Raw genomic sequence first — 25,620 nt, forward strand, 5'->3', positions numbered from 1 at the left:
CCATTGTAGACCAAACAGCAGTCATCATAGTTGTCCTTGTAAGACTCTTGTAAGATGATGTTTGATGCTAGAAGGAGCAGGAACCCTGGAGAGAGCTTTTGAATAGTCCAGTTTTCTCTTGATTTCTCATAACTCATAGCCTTATTTTACATGAAATTTTGATATTCTAAGATGCTGATTACAAGTCTAACTCTGCCTTTTGCTGGAGAATCAGTCACTGTCTGTCTGTATGAGTAACTTGGTGTTAAGAGAATCTGGGTGAAGTAAGCTGCTTCGGCTCAGATACTTCGTTTTGACCAATAAGCTGTGCAAAGTCCTTAGGGATGACCATCTCAGAGAAAAAAAATTATGAAAGTGGTTAGAGTAGAATAGGCAATGAAACATGTTTAATATGCCATTTTAAGAAAAAAGGAGTCTTATTATAAGGACTCATAAAGAGGATAAAGAACTGAATCTAGAAAGCTATTGGGTACCAAGGCAGCTCTAGGTTCTAGCTTCTCTCTCTCTCTCATTACCCGACCATTTTACGCAGGGCCTTTGCTGGCAATTGTGTTCTCAACACACACACCCCCACACCCACAAATATGATCTCTCTACACTCACACACACCCTTCTTTTGCATGCATACAATCATTCACACACTCCTTGTCTTTGTGTATTGGCTCTTCCTGTTGCTGCTGATGAGCCAGTTTTCTCTTAGACCTGAAAATACTATTCAGTCTGACTAGCTGAACAAATTACCGTCACTTTTTATAAGCAGAGCTCTTCAAGCCCGCCTGCCTCGCAGATCACTGACTAGCCTAGACGCTGGCCGCCCCTGAGACGCTAACTACTCATTGATAATAATAGATCAACGGTGCATCACCAATTGGGGTTGTGGCAATATAAATGAGAGGGAAGCTGGTGGGACTAATTCATGTGGGTTTTCTTAATAAGAACACTATTCTTTTAAAACGAAGTTACTTTACATTCTCAAATCTAGAACTTTTGGGAAAACTTGGGTTTTGAGAAAAGAAGAGAAAGAGGAAAGAAAAGAAGGGAGGGGCTCATTGAATATATAGAAGCCAGCAAAGAGCTTGGCGTTTTTCTGTTACTTCTTGTGTAATCAACTAAGGTAATTTAATTGACATTCCTAATTTAAATAAATTGCATAAAAGAAATTTGAAGTTAGGCCTGTTTGTCCTGAAAGCCCATGAGTTTTTCCCTAAGACATAGTGTGTTACTTTTTCCATTGATGATATCTTTTACTATGTGTTCCTACTTTCAGTAGGTATGTGTTCAATACATGAAATGAGATGGTCTTGAGAACAGAGAACATGCATGCTGTATTTTTGCATGTTTCCTGTATATGCAATAGTTTCCCAATTTTCTATTATTTTAAATGTTATTTTTACCTACTAAATGGTAGAATATTGCCTTATAGCAGTAAAATCTTGAACAGTATCCAGGACTAGTTGAAATTTGGGAAGATCATGTTTTTCAACCTAGTCATGATCAAATAACTTAGTACTGAGTATTTCTCATTATCCGATTATGGTGTTTTTCCTGCTCACTCTTTATATTAATGTATAATTTAGATACAATAAAATTCACCCATTTTTGTGTACAGTCCTATGAGTTGTGACAAACACAAAGTAATGCCGCCACCACTACAGTGGAGATACAGAGCAATTCCATCACCTGAGAAAATAACCCCTTAGCCCTTTGTAGTTAACCCATTCCCAGCCACTGGTGACCACTGATCTGTTTTCTGTCCCTGTAGTTTTGTCTTTCTAGAATGTCATATAAATGGAATCACACAGTATGTAGCCTTTTGAGCCTGGCTTCAACCACTTAGGTAATATATTTAAGATTATTCCATGATGTTGCATGTTATTAGTAGTAGTTTGGGCTTCCCTGATGGCTCAGTGGTAAAGAACCTGCCTGCCAGTGCAGGAGATGTGGGTTTGATCCCTGGGCTGGGATGATCCCCTGGAGTAGGAAATGGTAACCCGCTCCAGTATTCTTGCCTGAAAATCCCACAGACAGAGGTGCCTGGTAGGCTACAGTCCATGGGGTTGCAAAGAGTTAGACATGACTGAGCGACTAAGCAACAACAAATTAGTAATTTGCCCTTCATATTGAGGAGCAGTATTCCACCGTATGAATAAACCTCAGCTTGTTCATTCATTCTTCGATTGAGAGGCATTTGAGTTGTTCCAGCTTGAAGCAGTTATGAATTAAGCCAGTATAAACAGAGAATTATGGTATTTTTTTTTCTTTCTTCATTTGGATACATACCTAGGAATGGGACTGTTGCGTTGTATGGTGCTGTGTTTGACTTTACAAGAAAATACCAAACTGTTTTCCAAAGTGTCTGTGTTTTCCTTTCCCTCCACCAATGCATGAGAGTTCTAGTTGCTTTGTGTTTTCACTAGCACTTGTTATCCTCAGGTTATCTGGTGTTTTTTGTTCCTGTTTCTAGTCATTCTAATTGGTATGTACTGACTTCTAACTGGTTTTTTTTTTTTTTGCATGTTACTGTTAAATAATGAGACTGATTACCTTTTCATGTGCTTGGTAAGGTGTCAAGAACTTTTACTTATTTTTAAAACTGGGTTGTTACTCTTAAGTTTTGAGAGTTCTTTATATATTCAGGGTGCAAAAATTTTATCAGAAATGTCCTTTGAATATATTTTCTCCCTGCTGTGGCTTGTCTTTTAATTTTCTTAATAGTGTTCTTCAAAGAACAGAGAAGTTCTTATTTTCGATGAAGTCCAATTTGTCAATTTTTGCTTTGGTGATATATTAAGAAATCCTTGTCCAGATCAAGAGTCCACAGATTTTTTTTTTGTTTCCTGTGCTTTCTCTGAGAAGTTTTAGTTTCAGGTTTTACTTTCTTTCTGTGGCCCATTGTGACCCATTTTTATTTTTATGTATGGTCCACAGTTTGGATTGGACTCTTGGTTTTGGTATATCAGTATCCAATTATTCCTGCCCCATTTGTGGAAAAGACTCTTCTTTCTCCGTTGAATTGCATTTGCATCTTGGACTTCCCAGGTGGCTCAGACAGTAAAGCGTCTGCCTACAATGCAGGAGACCCAGGTTCAATCCCTGGGTTGGGAAGATCTCCTAGAGAAGGAAATGGCAACCCACTCCAGTTTTCTTGCCTGGAAAATCCCATGGACGGAGGAACCTGGTAGGCTATAGTCCATGGGGTTGCAAAGAGTCAGACACGACAGCAACTTCACTTTCAAAATCACCAGCATGTGTGGATCCGCTATTCTTTCTCCATGGCCATGTTATCTTGTTTGCTATTCTTTATATAAGTCTTGAAATAAGATAGTGTGAGACTTCTAGTTTTGTTCTTCATTTTCAAACCTTTTTGGCTATCCTGGTTCTTTTTTCATTTTTATATAAATTTTGAAGTCAGCTTTTGATTTCTACAAAGCAGTCCTTTTGGGATATTGATTGGAACTATCCATAAACTGTTGAGTTTATAGACTGAGGAGAAGGGAAATACTAACAATGTTGAGCCTTCCCATTCTTGAGTGCTGCACATTCCTCCATCTAAGTCTTCTTAAATTTATTAGTGAATTGTAGCTTTTCAGCACACACAGTTTTGATTTATAGCAAAATATTTTTATGATTTTTATGGTATAATAAGTGCTGCTTTTAGAATCTTTAATATATAATCATTCATATCCTATATATTGATTTTCTACCTTGTTAAACTACTAAATTTTAGTTTTAGTGCCTGTTTTATGTTTCTTTCGGAGTTTCTGTATAAACAGTGATAGCTCAGATTTTTCAAAAAAGTATGTTTTGTTTTGTTTAATTCATGAGATCTTTAGGACAAGATGTGGTTGTTCTTACATACAATATCATATGATTAGATGATTCTAATAACTTGTTTTTTTCCCTTTTCTCCTTGGTTGTTTTAGTGTCAGTTATTTGATGTATAGACCAGTTTAATCAATTATCTCATAAAATGCCATATTCTTATATACTTAAGATATTCATTTACATGAAAAATGACATATAGGAAAGTGAATTTTTCTTACAGTCCTCTCTGTTAATGGGGTTTGAAAGACTGTGTATCTCACTTGCTATGGACCACTAAGATAAATACTAATAATACATTCTTGCTAAAATTGTACTTTTTTTTTGTACTGCTTTGTCATCATTGTTATATAAGTAAAAAAGGCCTAAGCATTTTAATCATGTTCAAGACTGCCTTCATATTTCATGTGATTTAAAAAAAAAAGGAACTGTGACATTGCTTTAGTGAGCTCTCAAGACCTTAAAAATGAATCTTTAATTTGAGCAGATTATGATGAATGAGAGGCGTTTACAGTGTACAGTTGCTATCTAGATGCAATTCTACTCGGTAGTGCTTTATTGATTTCTTTCTTTCTGCATTGCCACAACTCAGGATTTCTTTTCACTAACATAGCTGTATTGGAAACAAAATGCAGTTCTTTCCCCTCAATCTAAAATTTTTCTTATGTTTAGTATCAATAGAATTTTATCTAATAATTTTGTTTGCCTATTTTTGACGATATTTGTTTGTGGACGTATTTCCTAAAGCTACTGTTTTGGACTGGAAGTTTGTTGTTTAGTTGCTAAGTTGTGTCCAACCTTTCGTGACCATGTGGACTGTAGTCTGCCAGGCTCTTCTGTCCATGGGATTTCCCAGGCAAGAATACTGGAGTGGGTTGCAGTTTGCTCCTCCAGAGGATCATCCCGACCCAGGGATCGAACCTGCATCTCCTGCATTGGCAGGTGGATTCCTTACCACTGAGTCAACAGGGAAGCCTGGACTAGAAGTTATTAACTAGAATTTTTTTTTTTAGTGTTAACAGGTAAAAAAGCACAGACAGACTGTTAAGTTTTTTCACATACTGCATTGCCATCATTTACTGCCATGAATAAGAAGCAAGATTTTTAAAGATACCTATAGCCACCTTTTAGAGATAATACTCATTGTTGTTTTCTAGGTTTTAAGAGACTATTGACAATATTTTGCTTCCTTTTTCTATTCTCAGTCTCTTCATTTCCCAGTGTCATAGGAGGTTCCTATAATAAATCAGAAAAGAAACATTCTTGAGGAAGGTTTATCGGGGGACTATATTACTTGGTGTGGTTTTACTCTAGCACTCTTAGACATTTATTTTATTAAAGTAGGTGAGAAAACTAATTTTTGAAAACATTAATTGCAGTCAAAGATTTCTGGAAATTGGAGAAATCCTTTTGATCAGAAGACAGTGCTGAAGTCTGGGAAGTGAGACAATGGTCTTTAACAAAAAATCCTGTTTCAATTTTTAATGGTTCTTAAAAGTTCTGTTATTTCTTAAACACATTCTTCTACTTTCAAGAGTGTTACCTATTGTAATACCTAATGAGAACAGAACTTATTTATAAAACATAGATTTTATAGAGATACATTATAACAGACTTGACAATAAAGCTAAGTATGATGTTCTTGTCTGGTGGAGCATGAAGAGAGTAAGGGGTATCAGAGACCAGGGGTGGGAAAATATGTATTGGGGTAGTTTTCTATTCATATCTATAGAATTATCTGCTGTTATGCTATAGTGCCTGCTTTCCCTACAAGTCAATACTGAAGTTCTTCCAAAGAATTATTTTCCTTTCTTTTGACAGGATAAGTTTAAGTTCTGGCCATCTTTTACTTTTTTCTGAAATCCTTTAACGGTAAAGAGTGTACATTCACATCTGTGTTCTGATCTAAACAGAGAGCAGGACAGTGAACTATAAAGGTTCTCTGTTATCTAAGGTGATGTTTAAATCCAAATATAATTATTCACACTCTTAAAATTTAAACACATTTTTTTCAAAAATTGGAACTGACATAAGAATCTAGTAGCAGCATGACTCACATTTCTAACTAAATAGGAAGTATTATACAGTTAATCATGGCACATAGTAAAAGGCTCAGTTGATACACTACTGAATTCTGTTATTCAGTATATTTTATTAAAGTTTATAGGAAAGTCTTTTTTTCAGTCACTGATTGTGGGAACTATATATGTTAAAACCCACAAAATATTAATAATTGAAAGACATTGAATATTAGTTTATTCAAGGTAATTTTGCATTCTTTAATAAGCAAATTAAAAGCTTAAGTATTTTCAATTAGTTAAGGATAAATACTAGACTTCTGATGCCTTCTACAGTACTGTATCAGATTAAATTGTTTACTTTTTTGTGAAGGCAAGTGCTTTTACAGTCATAAGATTTTGATGGTTGCTGTATATCAACATATTTTTATCAGTATATAGATGAATATAGGTTTAATTATTGCTAAAGTGATATAATTAAAATAAAGGGTTCAGTTCAGTTGTATCTGACTCTTTGCGACCCCATGAAGCGCAGCACGCCAGGCCTCCCTGTCCATCACCAACTCCCAGAGTTTACTCAAACTCATGTCCATCAAGTTGGTGATGCCATCCAGCCATCTCATCCTCTGTCGTCCCCTTCTCCTCCTGCCCCCAGTCCCTCCCAGCATCAGGGTCTTTTCCAGTGAATCAACTCTTTGCATGAGGTAGCCAAAGTATTGGAGTTTCAGCTTCAGCATCAGTCCTTCCAATGAACACCCAGGACTGATCTCCTTCAGGATGAACTGGTTGGATCTCCTTGCAGTCCAAGGGACTCTCAAGAGTCTTCTCCAACACCACAGTTCAAAAGCATTAATTTTTTGGTGCTCAGCTTTCTCCAGAGCCCAACTCTCACATCCATACATGATCACTGGAAAAACCACAGCCTTGACTGGACGGACCTGTGTTGGCAAAGTAATGTCTCTTTTTAATATGCTATCTAGGTTGGTCATAACTTTCCTTCCAAGGAGTAAGCGTCTTTTCATTTCATGGCTGTAGTCACCATCCGCAGTGATTTTGGAGCCCCAAAAAATAAACTCTGACATGGTTTCCCCATCTATTTCCCCTGAAATGATGGACCAGATGCCATGATCTTAGTTTTCTGAATGTTGAGCTGTAAGCCAACTTTTTCACTCTCCTCTTTCACTGTCTGCCATAAGGGTGGTGTCATCTGCGTATCTGAGGTTGTTAATATTTCTCCTGGCAATCTTGATTCCAGCTTGTGCTTCTTCCAGCCCAGTGTTTCTCATGATGCACTCTGCATATAAGTTAAATAAGCAGGGTGACAATATACAGCCTTGACGTACTCCTTTTCCTATTTGGAACCAGTCTGTTGTTCCATGTCCAATTGAACTGTTGCTTCCTGACCTGCATGCAGGTTTCTCAAGAGGCAGGTCAGGTGGTCTGGTATTTCCATCTCTTTCAGAATTTTCCACAGTTTATTGTGAGCCACACAGTCGAAGGCTTTGGCATAGTCAATAAAGCAGAAATAGATGTTTTTATGGAACTCTCTTGCTTTTTCGATGATCCAGCGGATGTTGGCAATTTGATCTCTGGTTCCTCTGCCTTTTCTAAATCTAGCTTGAACATCTGGGAGTTCATGGTTCACGTATTGCTTAAGCCTGGCTTGGAGAATTTTGAGCATTACTTTACTAGCGTGTGAGATGAGTGCAATTGTGCGGTAGTTTGAGCATTCTTTAGGATTGCTTTTCTTAGGGATTGGAATAAAAACGGACCTTTTCCAGTCCTGTGGCTGCTGCTGAGTTTTCCAAATTTGCTGACATATTGAATGCAGCACTTTCACAGCATCACCTTTCAGGATTTGAAATGGCTCAACTGGAATTCCGTTACCTCCACTAGCTTTGTTCTTCGTAATGCTTTCTAAGGCCCACGTGACTTCACATTCCAGGATGTCTGGCTCTAGGTGAGTGATCACACCATCGTGATTATCTGAGTCATGAAGATGTTTTTTGTACAGTTCTTCTGTGTATTCTTGCCACCTCTTCTTAATATCTTCTGCTTCTGTTAGGTCCATACCATTTCTGTTCTTTATTGAGCCCGTCTTTGCATGAAATGTTCCCTTGGTATCTCTAATTTTCTTGAAGAGATCTCTAGTCTTTCCCATTCTGTTGTTTTCCTCTGTTTCTTTGCATTGATTGCTGAGGAAGGCTTTTTTCTCTCTCCTGGCTAATCTTTGGAACCCTGCATTCAAATGGGTATATCTTTCCTTTTCTCCTTTGCTTTTCACTTCTCTTCTTTTCACAGCTATTTGTAAGGCCTGCTCAGACAACCATTTTGCCCTTTTGCATTTCTTTTCCATGGGGATGGTCTTGAAACCTGTCTCCTGTACAATGTCACGAACCTCCGTGCATAGTTCATCAGGCACTCTGTCTATCAGATCTAGTCCCTATTATTTAGTCCCTAAATCTATTTCTCACTTCCACTGTATAGTCATAAGGGATTTGATTTAGGTCATACCTGAATGGTCTAGTGGTTTTCCCCACTTTCTTCAAGTCTGAAGGGTACATTTTAGAAGTACAGTTAAGTCATATTTTGATAAAAGGATAAATTAATAAGGTTAATAATTCAGATTGTAATGCAGAAATCATTACTAGTTTGTAGTTAATCTTCAGTTTTTATAAGTGTGTATTAAAACATCTTCCTAATTTGCTGAGTTTCTTGGATATTTCTCCGGTGATTCTAGGTACCCATCCACTTCTTAAGAGATGAGATGTCCAGTTCTGACAGGTCACCAAAAATATAGCTAGTACTGCTACTTTGTAGAATAAATCTTTTTGGTTTGTTTGTTTGTTTAGTCTGGAGCCTAATATCAAAGAGGTAGAAAGAAATAAAAGTTATCTTGAAAGAGATGAAAAGTAAAATACAAGTTGATCCAAGGTTTTATAATCAAAATGTAGAATGTTATTTCTTTAAAAGTATCACCACTATGTTTAAAACAACTTAGGAAAATTCAGTCTTAAACCCTGGGTTTACAAAAATTTTGTTTAAACATGAAAATTTTTGTATTTTCCCAACACATACCTATGAATTTTCTTATTTATTCAACTAGTATCTACTGTGCCAGGACTATGCTAGTTGTTAGGAACAATGCATTGCTAAGTATGAATATAATATAGCAACAGGATGGAGAAAGAACACTTGGTCAGAAGACAACCACAATTGCAATTTCAATGACATATGAGATAGGGATAGTAAAGGGTGCTATAGAAGTATATGGCAGAAAGAATGCAAAGCCTCATAATTCACAGGCCACTGGACAGCCTATTCAGAAGGCCCTGGCTAGAGTAGTGGGGAATAATTCCTAGACTATAGACTACCGCAGTCCCATTCATGATGTCTTAAAAGTGAGAACCGAAAGGATGAAACTGTGTCCAGGTAACTTAACTGTATCCAAGGACAAAATTCAAGAATATTTTTAGGAAAAAAAATATCCAGTACTCAGGAAAATATAATGTCTGGTTTTAATCAAATATGACCAGGCAATGCCAGAAGTGGGAAAACCTGACCCATAATAAGGAAAAGTAATGAAAACTAATCCATAACTGACATGGATATTAGAATTGGCAGACAGGGATATTAACACAGTTGTTATAATTTTCAGTATCTTCAAAAGTTAGAGGGAAGCTTGAATATATTAGGTAAAAATACAGAATATGTAAAAATAACCAAAATTCTAAAGATTAAAAAATATACTAGATGAAAAAAATTAATGGCAGATTAGATATTGCAGAAGCAAAGATTTATATTGAAGACAAAGCAATAGAAATTATTTGTACTGAAACACAGGGAAAAAACCAGGCTGAAAAAAAGAGTAAATATAACAGTAGTGAGTTGTGCGCCAACCTCAAGCAGTCTAGTACACTTGGAAAGGAGAGAGAAAGGAAATATATTTGCAGAAATCATTGACAAAGGTTATCCAAATTTATGAAAACTATAAACTTAGAGTTTCAAAACACCAAATCCACATGATAATCAGATTGTTCAAAACTGAACTTTGTTCAGTTGAAAATTGAACTTTGTTCTTAGTGACAAAGAAAATCTTAAGGATTCTAGAAAATTTCTTGTCAAAAGAAATGCAAGTGAGAAGGCTGTGGACATCTTCAAAGTACTAGGGGGAATCAATGTAGTATTCTATTCTCAGTGAAAATATCCTTCAAAAAAAAAAACAAAGGCAAAATAGAGATATTTCTGAGACACACAAAAGCTGAAAGAATGAATCACTAACAGAACTGTGAGAAATGTTAATGGAAGTCCTTGAGGCAAAAAGGAACATGACCCAAAAAGAAATACAGATCTACACAACTGAATGAACAAAATCAGAAATTGTAAGTATGTGAATAAATACACAAAATGTTTTCATTATAATTCATATCTCACTTGAAGATAAATGACTTCAGAAAAAATGTAGCATGTGGTTTATAACATATGCACATGTACAGTGCATAACAATGATGCAAAGGGTGGAAGAAGAGAAATGCAGCATACTGTTACAAGGTTCTGTATGCTATACATAAAGTGCTAGCATATACATGAAGTGGTATCGTTAAGTATAGCTCAGATGGTAAAGAGTACCTGCAAGGCGGGAGACCTGGGTTCTGTCCCTGGGTCAGGAAGACCCGCTGGAGAAGGTAATGGCAACCCAGTCCAGTATTCTTGCCTGGGAAATTCCATGGACAGAGGAGCCTGTTGGGCTACAATCTATGGGGTTGCAGAGAGTCAGACACGACCAAACAACTAACACGCTACACTACTACATACTATATAAAGATGAATATTATAAACCCTAGAGCAATCACTAAAATAAAACAAAGAGTTATAGGTAATAACTCATCAAATGAGATAAAAAAGGAATCATTAAAAAACATTCATTTAATCCAAAAGAGGGTAAAGCAGAGGAAAAGGGGAGTTAAGAATAGATGTGAAAAACAGAAGACAGCAAGATGATAGATTTAAACTTAACCATGTCAACAATCACATTAAATAGAAACTAAACATCCCATTTTAAAAGCAGAGATTTCCAGATTGGATGAAAAAACAAGATCCAACTATGCTGCCTAAAAGAAACCAACATTAAGTATAAACAAACAAATACATTAAAAATGAAAAGAATGGAGAATACTAAACAAAGTTGGAGTGGCTATGTTAATATTAGAAAAAGATTTCAAAGGAAAGAAATATAACCAAGGATATAGACATCATTTCATCTAATAAAGAGGTCAAATAAATTTTGTGATACACACACACACAGTGGATTATTATCCACTCTTTGAAAAGGAGATCCACCATTTGCAACAACATGGATGAACTTGGAGGACATTATGCTAAGTGAAGCCAGACACATAATGAAAAAGAAAAAACTGCATGATCTCGCTTGTCTGTAAAATCTAACAAAGTCATATACATGAAATAAAAAAGTAGAACAGTGGTTAATAGGGGTAGGAAGATGGTGACCAGAGGGTACAGAGTTGCAGTTTTATAGATGCTCTCATCATACATGCACAGAAAGGTAACTGTGTTAATTAGCTTGATTGTAGTCATTATATATTTCATCATATATATCAAATTGCCATGTTGTATACCTTAAATGTATGCAATTCTTAGTTTTAAAACATTTTTAAATAGTTAAGGGGTCAATTCATCAGAAGGATATCATAATCTTAAACATTTATGCACCTATTAACAGAGCTTCAAAATACTGGAAGAACTAATAGAACTATAAAAAGAAAATAGAGGAAACTTCACACCATTCAAAACAGCCATCCTCAAAGTCTACAAACAGCAAATGCTGGAGAGGGTGTGGATAAAAGAGGCCCTCCCACAGTGTTGGTGGGAGTGTAAATTGGTACAGCCAGTATGGAAAACAGTCCAACAGTTCCTTAAAGACTGAAAACGTAACTACCATGTGATTCTACAGTCCCACCCCGGGCATGTATCTGGAGAAAACCATACTTCAAAAAGATACTAGCACTCCTGCGTTCACAACAGCACTGTTGCAAGAGCCAAGGCACAGAAGCAACCTCAATGTCCCTCAAGAGATGAACAGATAAACATGTGGTATGTATATACAACGGAATATTAGCCGTAAAAAAGAATGAAATGCCATTTGTAGCCTTATGGATGGAGTTAGAGATTATCATACTAAATGAAGTAAATCAGACAAAGAAAGACAAATATTGTATATCACTTATATGTGGATTCTAAAAATTGATACAAATGAACTTATTTACAGAACAGAAACAGACTCAGAAAACAAATTTATGTTTACCTAATGGGCAAGTGCAGAGGGGTGGGATAAGTTAGGAATTGGGGATTAAAATATACACTCTACTGTTTTTAAAATAGATAATCAACAAAGACCTATGTATATAGCATGGAAAACTCTACTCAGTACCCTAATAACATATGTGGGAGAAAGATCTGAAAAAGAACGGACGCATGTATATGTAAAACTAAGTCACTTTGTTGTACACCTAAAACTAACACAACATTGTAAACCAACTATACTGGAATATAAGATAAAAATTAAAAATTAAATTTAAAAAGAAAGAAATACATAAGTTGTTATTGGAGATACCCTTCTATCAATAATTGATAGAAAAAAATTGGATAGAAAATTAGTAAGAATATAAAATGTGGGAACAACACTAACTTGGCCTAATGGACCTTTATTAAACACTTTACCCATAACAGCAAAAATATATTCTTTTCAAAAGCATGTTAAATATTTACCAAGTTAAGCAGTATTCTTAGCTAGAATCCTTTTAAAACTTAAATCTCATAAATTTAAAAGGATTCTAGTCATACAAACTATGCTTTCTAACCAAGTGAAATTAATTTAGAAACCAGTAACAGGAAAATATTTGGAAAATTCCCAAATGCTTGGAAGTTTTTAACTATATGAAAATGAAAAGTGACATAAAAATTTGTGGATTGCCACTAAACCAGTACTTACAGGAAAATCATCTGTTTATTTAAGAAAAGAAGAAAGGCCTTGAATTAGTAGTGACCTTGGCTTCAACCTCAAGCATGTCGGGGGAAAAAAAGAGAAAATAAAACCAAAGACAGAAAGAAAACAAATAAAGATCAGAGTGGAAATTAATGAAATAAACAAAAATAGAGAAAACCAGTAAAACCAAAAGTTGATTCCTTGAGAAAATCAGCGAAATGGATAAATCTGTAGCTAACTGGTCAGAAAATAAGACACAGAAACCAGTATCAGGACTGAGAGAGATGGCATCATTACCGATTCTGTATGTATTAAGATAATAACAACCGTGTACCAGTAAATTCTGCAACTTAGATAAAATGGACAAATTCCTGAAAGACAAAAGCTACCAAAGCCAACTCAAGAAGAAATTGATAATCTGAATAGCTATTAAAAAAACTGAATTTGTATGTAAATACATTTCCACAAAACAAAATCCATATTCTAACAGATTTATCCAGAAGTCTATCAAACATTTTCAGGAAGAAATCATGCCAACTCTACATGAACTCTTCTAGAAAAGTAAAAAAGAGAGAACACCTCCCAACTCGTTCAGTGAGGCCAGCATTATCCTGCCACCAAAATGAGACAAAGGCGTTCCAATTCAGAAGACTAAAGACTGGTATCCCATGTGAATATAGATGCAAAGGATTCTTGACAAAAGTAAACAGAGTCCGACAATATATAAAGAGGACATATACTGTAAGCAAGTGGAGTTTGTTCTAGGAATATAAGCTTGGTTTAACACTTGAAAATCAGTCAAGGCAATGTGTCATCTAGTAAATACAGAAAAAGCATTTGACAAAATCCAACATTCATTTTTTTATAACCCACAGCAAACTGGGAATAAAAAGTAACTTCCTCAATTTCATGGTAAAATACTGAATGTTACCCTCTACCATCAACAATAAAGCAAGGATATCTGTCCACTTTCACTACTTAAGTTCAACACCATACTGAAGGTTCTAGCCAGTGGACTCGGGCAAGAAAAAAGAAAAGAAGGGCAAACAAAAAGGAACAGGTAAAATTGTCTTTATTTGCAGATGATGTGATCAGCTATGTAGAAAACCTGCAGTAGATGGTCAGTGGATTGGATGACACAAAGCTGAAGAGGTAAATAGGCCAGAAGTACTTTTAAAATTTGCCTACATTATGGAGTGCCAGAGTTTCAGAAGGGCAGTGTATAACCACTAAACTTTTTCAGCATTGATGAGATTTGCAATTAGTGTATTTCGATTGCATTGTATAACTGTATTGAAGAGGGCCTTAATACTCAACGTAGAGACTTCAGGTAAAGTCTATAGAAATAATATAGATGAAACGTGATAGTTTCCTCGACTGCAGTAGGGAAGGAGAGATGTGAACAGATTTGATATTAGTACCTATTAAGAGTTGGAAGTGACAGGATCTTTACTCAATGTGGAAGATGGGGTAGGAGTTGGAAAGATAGAATGAGTGTTAAACATCTGTAGCTTGACTTGAGATAGCCAAGCTATGTACTGGAGCCAGTTTATACTGGTGTCTGGGTTGAGAGAAAACTCTTGATGGGTGATAATAAGCTAGAAGACACAGAATGGTAATTGAAGTCATGGGAGTGAAAGAGATTGCCTAGGGAGAAGATATCGGTAGAAAAGTGAGCTTAGGAGAGAAACCAACTTATAAAGAGAGAAATATGAAAGTGAAATTAGAAAGGATGAATCAAAGAAGTAAGAAAAAGAAGCATAGAAAATGTGTTATGCAAAGAGACATTTTCAGAAAGGAGAGAGAGGTTCATAGTGTCAAACGCTGCTGAAAAGTCTGTAGTAACTAACATTTATGTAGAGGTTGTTAGTTATTAGACCTCTCAGCTACTCAGCTGGTAAAAAATATGCCTGCAATGTGGAAGTTTCAATGTCGGTTTCAATCCCTGGGTTGGAAAGATCCCCTGGAGAAGGGAAAGGCTACCCACTCCAGTATTCTGGCCTGGAGAATTCCATGGACTGTATAGTCCATGGAGTTGCAGAGTCGGACACGACTGACTTTCACTTTTCATATATAGGATACTGTGGACTAAGCTCTCTTTGAAACAGTTTTGCAATGCTGTATTAACTTTTATCACAATGCTTTGAACTAGGTATTAACATATCCCAGTTTTCCAGATGAGGTAAATGAGGTACAGAGAGGCTAAGGAACTTGCCCAAGAAAACTCTTGGCTAATAGAACCAAGATTTGAGCTCAGATAATTTAACTATGCAATTTATGCTTTTGACCAGCAAGATAAGTGATGAAAGTGACAGATGGATTTAAAAATAAGGGTTTCACTGACAACTTTAGTCAGTTTTTGTGAATCAAATGGGAGCAAAAACCTATTGCAGTGGATTGAGGAAAAAATGAGAAAAATGAGAAAAGGGAAGTGTAGACAATTCTTTCATGAAACTGGGATGTGAAAAGGGAGAGTAGGGCCATCGGCAAGTACCGTTTTGAGATTTAGGGAAGGCCAGACCTTCTAAGATAAGCAAATCTTAGGTTAAATGCTGATGAGAGGAAACACGTAAAGAAGGGAGGGTTGGAGAGAAAAGAGAAGGAAGGAAGGGAAAGAGGGAGACAGAGAATAAAGAGTTTTTGGACCATGATGACAAAGCAATAGGGAATAAGAGTCATAGCAAATGTAAATGAATTGAGGGACCTTAGGAGGAGAGAGACCTCTTTTATTGTCACATTGGGGAGGGAGGAAAGCATGGATGTGGATGCATATAAACTTGTAAGTTTCCTGCTGTTCCAACTCCTTCGATCTCAATTTCTCTCTCTTTCATAGATTTGAAACAGGGATGAAAATTACTTGTCTCACCAGGTTGCTAACTTGGACTTCTGTTGGCTAGAGGGGAGAAGGAAGACCATCCTTCCACTTTGCTATTGAAATACAGGTTTCTAAGACACAGAATGGGCTGGGGAAGTCTTTCTGGTACTGTTCTGGCATGGATGATTTTCAACACTTTTGAAGAATTCACACTTAGTTACCAAAGGAAATGAACATACCCCCCTTGGTGGTATGTACTGGGATAAATAGGCATTTATAGAAAAGGTCGAGTGTAAAGATAATCTATAAAATATTCAGCTATGGGTGATAGAGCTCGTGATATGCAATATTTCTTTTTAAGCAGTCGTCTAGAATACAGGGTCAGCAAACTACAGCCCTCTGCCTGTTTTTAAAATAAAATTTTGTTGGGAACATTGCTGAGAAATAACCACATCTGTTCTTTGTATATGTCTGTAGCAGCTTTTGCACTACCACACCAGGGTTAAATGGTTGTAGCAGAGACTATATAACCTACAAAACCTAAAATATTTACTATTTAGCTCTTTTCTGGACAAGTGTACCGACCTTGTGTCTACAATAATAAGGCAGTAAGGACCTGGAAAATTTTTTTGAGAAAAAGAGAAGTTAAGATACTAAAACTGTGAAGGGAATTAGAAAAGTGGAAGCTATTTAGGATATATTGCTAAATGGAAATATCACTTTACAAACCTATATAGATTATACCTTAATCTCATTTTTATTTTTAAAAATTTATATAAAAAAGTTATCATTTCTGAATGGTGAGATTACAGTTGATTTTTATTTTCTTACTGGCTCTCATGTGTTTTCTGCTTTTTCTACAGTGAACATGTGTTAACTCTATCACTAATAAATAGTGATTATTTATTTATTTATTATTTAAATAATAAATATTATTTATTATTAGAATAGGATGAGACATAGAAGCCAAAATGAATTAATTAGGAAGAATAGAGGGTGTGTCAGGGTTCGACAAAGAAGAGACTCCTGGAAGATGGGTAAAGAAAATGCTTCTTGTTGGTTACCAAACAGTTGGAGAAATTCGTAGATGACATCTCTAATAAACACTTTCAATTCCCTCAATTCCTTATATTCGACCAGCCTCTTATAGAAGCACTACCCTATAATAGTTTCCCACAAAAAAGAGAGAAAATAGAGGTTTCTAAGTTATAAATTACATTTAGACTTTGTCACTCATTTCCATAGATTCAGAATTTTAAGTTTGGTTTATGGAGATGCTTTTCATTTTTGTGACCTGTAGATAATGCTTTATATTAGTGGTTTATATTTAGTTTGAAAAATTATTTAGCTGTGAATAAAACCTATAATTATTTGAGGGCTTGTTTTGTAGGCAATCACAACTGTGCTTTAAAAAAAGGGTGAACAGCTTTTATTTGGGCAAAACTAAGTCAGAAATTACAGAAAGTAATTTTTTCGATGAAGTACTGTTATTAACCAGATAAGATGTTAAGTAATTTAATTGTGATATTCCATTCAACATCTGCACTGTAGCAGTACCCAGATGCTCACTATAAAGTTCAGTGGATTTTGACAAACATTAAATTGACTTCAGGGGCTGCACTATGCTAGGAGTCATCGAAAATAGAAACCAATTTTTACCAAATCTCATCTCTTAAGTCACATATTTTTATTTAACGTATCACTCTGAATGGTATTTATTATCTCTATAATGACCAAATCATTTGTTTAGAGCAATCTCAAGATTGAAGCTTAGACTATAAACTGCTGACTGGCAGATAAATTGTCATGCAAAACAAACATAAAACCAAGCAAAAAAATAACCCCCAGAATGTTTGTTCTCTTTGTCCTTTAAAATGAGTAAAATGAGTCAATAGGCTGATGGTTAACTATAATTAAAATGTAACTTGTAAGAGGAATTTTTATGTAACCTCGTTAAGAAAAAAAAAAGTGAATGAGCTTTAGAACCAGAATACATGTAGATACAGATGGATTTTTACATAAAGTGTAAAATTTAAGCCCGTGTGTCAAATATGAAACTAATTATATAAAATGAAATATATTCAGTAATATATTTATAATTAAACACATGCAAAGACATATGTATATACACACACATATATGTCTGTGTATTTATGTGTGTAAATTGTATCTCATCTATTCTACTATTATGACAATGAATAAAGCAATGATTTTGAATGAAGGTTTTAGTAAGGATTATATTTAAAAGAAATTTGCTGTTACTAAAATGCAGTATGTTTTGGGATTACCTTAAAGGGAAGTGGTAGAAGTCCTGCTCTTTGATATTTAACACAGCACTGAAGAAATCCACACAATTGTTGGAAGCAAACTACACTGTCATAGATGTGCAGGGTGCTCTAATAGATCTTATCCATATCTGACATTTATTATTCAGGTTGGTTTTAAACATAATGTAGACCAGAATCTGTTTTTGTTGCTTATGTAAGCACCCTCTCTTTTTTTTAAATTAATGTACTTCTCATTTATTCAGGAAGTCTCTAATGGCATTTGAGGAGGGTAAACTTATTAGCTTCCTTCCTGAGTAATGCAATTTTTATTTCTTATCAAAATTGTGGTCTCAGCCAAAAACCAGTGTTGAATGGAAAGAAGGAATAAGGAAGGAAGAATGGGAGAGAGGAAAGGATGGGGAGGGATAGCAAGAAAAGAGGAAAAATGGAAAATAAGGGTTAGCTATACATATAGTTCATTTGTATAAAAATTAATTATAAATTGTTCTGCCAGAACAAGATCCTGTCATTGTCTCATTTCTACTCCATGCTGCCATAATGATATCATTTTATTTGTATATAAATAAATGAAACAATAGGTATATTTTTGGTGATACAGTTACTGAATTTCTGAGTAATTGAAACATAAAGTTGTTCTGGTTATACTTAAAAAATTTTTTTATATGACTGCTGGAAAATAGCTATCTCAGAGCTTTCTAAGTTAACTTTGGTAATGCTGTGTATTAATGTTATGAGTAAGAAAAGTATCCTGTACAAATCTAGGATATGGCTAGTAGGGTAGTAAATGGAGAAGTTCAGTGGCAGTGTATCAAAAATCTTGTTGTGGAAAGAGAGTTTAGGCAATTGAAACTACACATTAGATATAACTATTCTTATATTAAAAGCTAGAGAAGGTAAAATCTAAAGTTTTAGCTGACAGGTATATACAAAAGGTGGAGTGAAAAGGTCTGTTAGAGCGATGGATTTTAAAGGCTGGAGAACCCTGCTCTGAGGTATTAAAGTGACAGTTTCAAAATCATTCTTAGGGTTTTGAATGGTATCTAGTTGAGTAGTCTTTCCAAACTAGTAATAATGCTACAAGTATTAGGTTGCATGCCACTCTTCATTTGTCAAAGATCAAGTGTCTAGTTCATTTTCATGACATTGCTTTCAAGTTTTCTTCTACATGAAGTGAGGAAAAAGTAAAACCAATATTTTGGATGGTTTTACTCTTCACCCTTCTAAAATAAATCCTCTTTGTGAAAGATGCTCATATTTTTAGAATTAATCTCTCAGCTTTTGTGACATATGCAAATCTGAAAGTTGTCTTCAGTCACTCAGTCGTGTCTGACTCTCTGTGACCCCATGGACTGCAGCACACCAGGCCTCCCTGTCCATCACCAACTCCTGGAGCCTACCCAAACTCATGTCCATTGAGTCGGTGATGCCATCCAACCATCTCATCCTCTGTCATCCCCTTCTCCTCCTGCCCTCAGTCTTTCCCTGCATCAGGGTCTGTTCAATTGAGTCAGCCCATTGGAGTTTCAGCTTCAGCATCAGTCCTTCCAGTGAATATTCAGGACTGATTTCCTTTGGGATGGACTGGTTGGATCTGCTTGCAGTCCAAGTGACTCTGAAGAGTCTTCTCCAGCACCACATTCAAAAGGATCAATTCTTCGGTGCTCAGCTTTCTTTATAGTCCAACTCTCACATCCATACATGACTACTGGAAAAACCATAGCCTTGACTAGATGGACCTTTGTTGGCAAAGTAATGTCTCTGCTTTTTAATATGCTGTCTAGGTTGGTCATAACTTTTCTTCCAAGGAAAAGTTGTCTTACAGAAAATAAAATATAAAAGGTATTTAGAAAGATGAGGGTAGTGAGTGTAGGAATATGTATTATGTGCACATTCTATCATGGCTCTATTGTACCTTATTATACATTTGTGAGCAAAGTCAATTCAGTATTGCTGTTAATCAAATGAGAGAGTTTAAGTGACTCACCCAGGACCACACAGAAATTGTGTTAGGGCTGGATGACCACCGGCCTGGAGTGAGAATTCCAACTTTCTCAGCAGAGCTGAGAATCAGCAGTAATGCGGTCTCATCATTACCAGTCTTCCATGAACTCCTGCTGTGCTCCATTCAAGTCCTCATCCTGGCAGTTTTGTATCTCCATCAGAAGCTGTGACCTATTTTTAATGTTGCCTTTTCAAGGGAAGACATAGTATTGCATACTATGCTACATACATTGGTGTGCAAAATAGATGAAAAATTTATGAATTCTGAGTCTACTTTGCATGTGCAAGCTCTTTATAATTACTAAACATCTATCACCATTCAAGTCATAAATTAACTAAAAAATTAAACTCTTCCAAACAGTGCTTATTCTACCATCTCCTTCCCTACAAGCACACCTTTATGTTATTTTCTGTAATTTTGTTGTTTTGAGTATGTAAAATCTCTGGTTTCCTCATATGCTTTCTGACTATAATTAAATCTATGGTTTATTCCATTTCTTAAATATGGATATTTATTTTAAATATATACTTTGTGAAACCAATTCAGCCATGTGACAAGGGCTAAACATACTTTATAGACTGTTGTTTGCTTATGTATCACTCAATACAAGAACTAACACAGATATTCACACATTCACAGACTTACCCAGCTAACATTATTAGCTTCATGCTAGCCAATCAGGAGACGCTGGTTCGATCCCCAAGTCGGGAAGATCTCCTGGAGAATGAAATGGCAACCCACTCCAGTAAAATGGCCTGCTCCAAGTTCTTTGAAGTTCTCTGAAACTTAACAGCTACCATATAAAGCATAATCACTTTAGAAATATTTAATAGTAATCAACATTTTAATAGTCTTATAGGTATTTTTTAAGAGTACACATGATATAAAAAGGAAAATGACATAAAAATAAATTATTATTCTAAATTTAATAGAGTATACATTTTTAAATTCTAGAAAACTTAAATTTTTATATGGTTTTCAGTACTGAAAAAAAAATTACTGAATCCTATAATTGACAAGTGACCATCAAAAAAATTCCAGTAAGATTTGAGTGCTTTACTGGAAGAAATTCTGTTATATTCCTTTATGGAAAAGGATACTTTTACTAAATAGTAGAGTACATGTAGATAATTGTCTTAGAGAGTCATTTGTTGTTCAGGCGTTCCCATTTCAAGAGACTGATTCTAGAATTCCAGAATTTTATAGGTTAACTCAGTATAAAACAAGCATTTGCATTTCTGAAAGTTTTAAAATTATGAGTATAATAAAACTGCAAAAGTGGATACAGAAGATGCTTCACTTGAAATACTATTAATTAGAAAACCTGGTGCTTATGCATGTGTTAAATATCTTCTGAATACAGAATCATCAAATTTATTATTATGAAACAGATACATATACTTAAAAAAATAAGGTCTTGTTTAATTCCTGAAACCAAATGTATTTGAAGATGTAATAAGATAATACAGAACAGAAAAATCTTGGAGGCTAGTTAATTAGCTGTTTTTATAGTAAAAAGAAATTGATTCCTAGTTAATTATAATAACATGAGCTTTCTTTTTTGTATGATTACTATTCTTACAGTAAAATATGATGCCTATATTTTGGAAACTCAGAATAAGTCCTTATCCATGATCATGAAATATAAATAAAAAGTCATATCCTGAAATTATATATATATACATGTTTAAGTCAAGTAGACTTTGTTGATCATGTGAGATATATATAAAGAATCAAACTGTCCCGTTCAGCTCAGTTAAGAACTAAGGGTTAGTTTGAAGATTTAAATCATTTGTACAAATTCAGAATAAAGGTTAAGTAATGGATCAATGTGATATTTTTATCCTTCTTTTAAAATCCTTAAACTGTTGCTTTTCATTTTCTCATTAATGAAACTTCTTTGATAAAACAAATTGGGATAATTTAATATGTTGTTTTTATAACACTATTTATTTAACACCTATCTATTAAGTCTAAGGTGCTGAATCAGATTTCATTAGATAATGAGAGTGTAAGACATTATTGTGGTCTCCGTGGAATTTGCAATATAGAGTCAAGACCCAAACACAAAAAGTTAAAAAAAAATTAATGTTAGACTTCAAATATTAAAATATCATCAAAAGCATAGTTATGCTTTCCAAATTAGAAAGTAGATTTGGATTATAAAATATAGGTAACTACTAATTAATGTTCAAGTATAGCAACAAAGGCTAAAAATTAATTTGCATTGAAGTTTAATTAGTATATCAACAAGCAGGAGTAAATATATCAGAGATATTCTTTCATATCTTTGAGCTGTGAATCTGCACAAGTGGAAATTGGAAGGATGGATATGGGGAACTATAACATAAAAAAGAAGGGGACTTGGTATCCTCTCAAGAGAAGACTGCTGTCTCAGAAAAGAAGGCACAGAAAAACAGGATAAATATACCAAATCCTATTGACCTTAAGAGTATGACTTCTTATGGTACTTCACTAAATCAAAATGCCATACTGATAGTAAGTATTCAGTAAAATCACTATCATAATAATCTCTAATTATGTGTTCTTTTAGTAGATATTTCAATAGATATTGTCAAACCCCATTTGTATATAGGATAATGATGTAGGCATTGTTCTTTCCATGTGGTCTACAGTTCTAGCTTGGTGGAGCAGATGCATGTACAAAACAAGAACGGGATATAGGATATATGTAGGAAGGTAGAAAATAGGCCTGGAAACCCAGTTCAGAACAGGGAGGGTCATATTATAGCTTAAAAAACATAGACTTAATTTAGATAAATCCAAATATCTTTCATGAATCCTATTTATCAGTGATATGTTTAGAGCAGAGATGTTTGACAGCGTGATCTGACATTGTCAGAGAAAATGAGGGATTGATTGATGGAGAGAGAGAAAGAAAGATCAAATGCTGTTTTATTTCAATGGTTCAGTTAAGATGAAAAACAAAGTTATAGGTTATAGGACAAAGTTATAGGTTAAAAGGACAAAGATGATTTTGAAAAATTTGAAGATTTAAGATCTTTAAACCTTGAAGCCAAATAGTGACTCAGCAGTTAGAAGTTTATTTTGATAACTTTAAAAAAATATGGTATGCCTTGCTTATCAAGCATCTAGGTTAGTCTTTCTCAGATGAAAATGAATATAATGCTAGTTAAGTATGTATAAAAACTCAGCTTATAAAACTACCTTCCTAATATTAAACATTTTAAAACATTTCAGAGCTTACATGAGGAAGAGAAGGGAAGGACAGTTTTTACTCATTTCCCTTTAATTTATACAGATGTCATTGAGGAACACTCTTTGGGCAGAAGTAATGTACATTAGATCCATAGTTAAAACATTTTCTAAGAGCTGTAAGCCTGGTCTAGTACTTTCTGAACATACATTCCTTGATAGGCCTTATTTCTTTCTTTGGTCAAGATTTGCCCCTTACTGAAACTCCAGGGTATATGAGTGATGATTAATCTAGCTGAGAATGCCAATCAATCATTTTTCCAGTAAATTATAAGAGAATTCTTTCTGAGTGATTTTTGAGAAAATGTATATATTCAGACTCTACAGAATGTATTGTGACATTTAAAATTTTATGTTTGTAAGATTGGCATGGTGTTAGGCAAATTTCTTTTGTAAAGTCACTTTTTATAAAAGTAATTGAATTATACATCTGCTGGTTTTTCTATTCTTCAGTAGCCTGTTCAATAGTTACCATGGAGTCATAATATTTTACTAAATTTAGTGAAGAGGAGAAATGGAAATGACACTTGTTCTAAGAAAATTAAGGTCTTTGTAACAAAGACCAGCAGTTTTATCTTGGAACATATATGAAGAATTCTGCTAATAAAAAGTTTTATCCCTTAGACCTCAAAGACCTGTTACTATAAATGTAACAAGCCTAAAAAGTACTAAAGCTCCTGAAAGTTAAGGTTTAAGACGCTGAGAAAGTGTTCACACATCTTGTGGTAGTAGACATTTTCAAATTTCACCTAAAAATTGACTTCTATATCAATATTCTATATCAATATAATAACTCAAACTGTATAGCAGTTTGGCTTAAAGACTTGATTGGTTGAGGTATATAATAACCAGTCTGAAAAACATCATTATACAGAATAGGTTAGTGATGATGAATGCAAGCTTTGAAATAAGAATTGAATTTAAAGTGATTTTGATACATAGTAGCATGTAATTTGGACAAACTGGATAGTATATTTGTGCCATAGCTTATCTGTAAAATGGGAAACATAATGCTATTCATGGCTAGCATAATGATTAAGTGAGATCATGTGATTAAATGAGATCATATAAAGCACTTGGCACATACAAGGCCTAACAACCAGTATGTGCTCAATAAATGGTAGCCATCGTGCTTATTTTTTTTATTCTTTTTTTTTCCATTTATTTTTATTAGTTGGAGGCTAATTACTATACAATATTGTAGTGGGTTTTGCCATACATTGACATGAATCAGCCATGGATTTACATGTATTCCCCATCCTGATCCCCCCTCCCACCTCCCTCTCCACCCGATCCCTCTGGGTCTTCCCAGTGCACCAGCCCCGAGCACTTGTCTCATGCATCCCACCTGGGCTGGTGATCTGTTTTACCCTTGATAATATACATGTTTCAATGCTGTTTCTCTCGAAACATCCCACCCTCTCGCCTTCTCCCACAGAGTCCAAAAGTCTGTCTGTACATCTGTGTCTCTTTTTTCTGTTTTGGCATATAGGGTTATCATTACCATCTTTCTAAATTCCATATATATGCATTAGTATACTGTATTGGTCTTATCTTTCTGGCTTACTTCACTCTGTATAAGGGGCTCCAGTTTCATCCATCTCATTAGGACTGGTTCAAATGAATTCTTTTTAACGGCTGAGTAATATTCCATGGTGTATATGTACCACAGCTTCCTTATCCATTCATCTGCTGATGGGCATCTAGGTTGCTTCCATGTCCTGGCTATTATAAACAGTGCTGCGATGAACATTGGGGTGCACGTGTCTCTTTCAGATCTGGTTTCCTCAGTGTGTATGCCCAGAAGTGGGATTGCTGGGTCATATGGCAGTTCTATTTCCAGTTTTTTAAGAAATCTCCACACTGTTTTCCATAGCGGCTGTACTAGTTTGCATTCCCACCAACAGTGTAAGAGGGTTCCCTTTTCTCCACACCCTCTCCAGCATTTATTGCTTGTAGACTTTTGGATAGCAGCCATCCTGACTGGCGTGTAATGGTACCTCATTGTGGTTTTGATTTGCATTTCTCTGATAATGAGTGATGTTGAGCATCTTTTCATGTGTTTGTTAGCCATCTGTATGTCTTCTTTGGAGAAATGTCTGTTTAGTTCTTTGGCCCATTTTTTGATTGGGGCATTTATTTTTCTGGAATTGAGCTGCAGGAGTTGCTTGTATATTTTTGAGATTAATCTTTGTCTGTTTCTTCATTTGCTATTATTTTTCTCCCATCTGAGGGCTGTCTTTTCACCTTGCTTATAGTTTCCTTTGTTGTGCAAAAGCTTTTAAGTTTCATTAGGTCCCATTTGTTTATTTTTGCTTTTATTTCCAATATTCTGGGAGGTGGGTCATAGAGGATCCTGCTGTGATTTATGTTGGAGAGTGTTTTGCCTATGTTCTCCTCTAGGAGTTTTATAGTCTCTGGTCTTACATTTAGAT

The 25,620-nt window shown here is 35.0% G+C and overlaps 1 protein-coding gene and 1 non-coding gene across 5 annotated transcripts in view; both read left to right on the forward strand.

Annotated features, from left to right (window-relative positions):
- The window catches only part of SSBP2 (single stranded DNA binding protein 2), a 297,991-nt gene that overhangs the window by 159,492 nt on the left and 112,879 nt on the right, over positions 1-25,620 (forward strand). The window lies entirely within an intron of this gene.
- On the forward strand, positions 3,034-3,105 carry TRNAC-ACA. Its single transcript has one exon. It is a non-coding gene; the product is annotated as a tRNA-Cys (tRNA).

Source organism: Cervus canadensis, chromosome 4 (assembly GCF_019320065.1).
Source record: "Cervus canadensis isolate Bull #8, Minnesota chromosome 4, ASM1932006v1, whole genome shotgun sequence".
Classification (NCBI taxonomy): domain Eukaryota; kingdom Metazoa; phylum Chordata; class Mammalia; order Artiodactyla; family Cervidae; genus Cervus; species Cervus canadensis.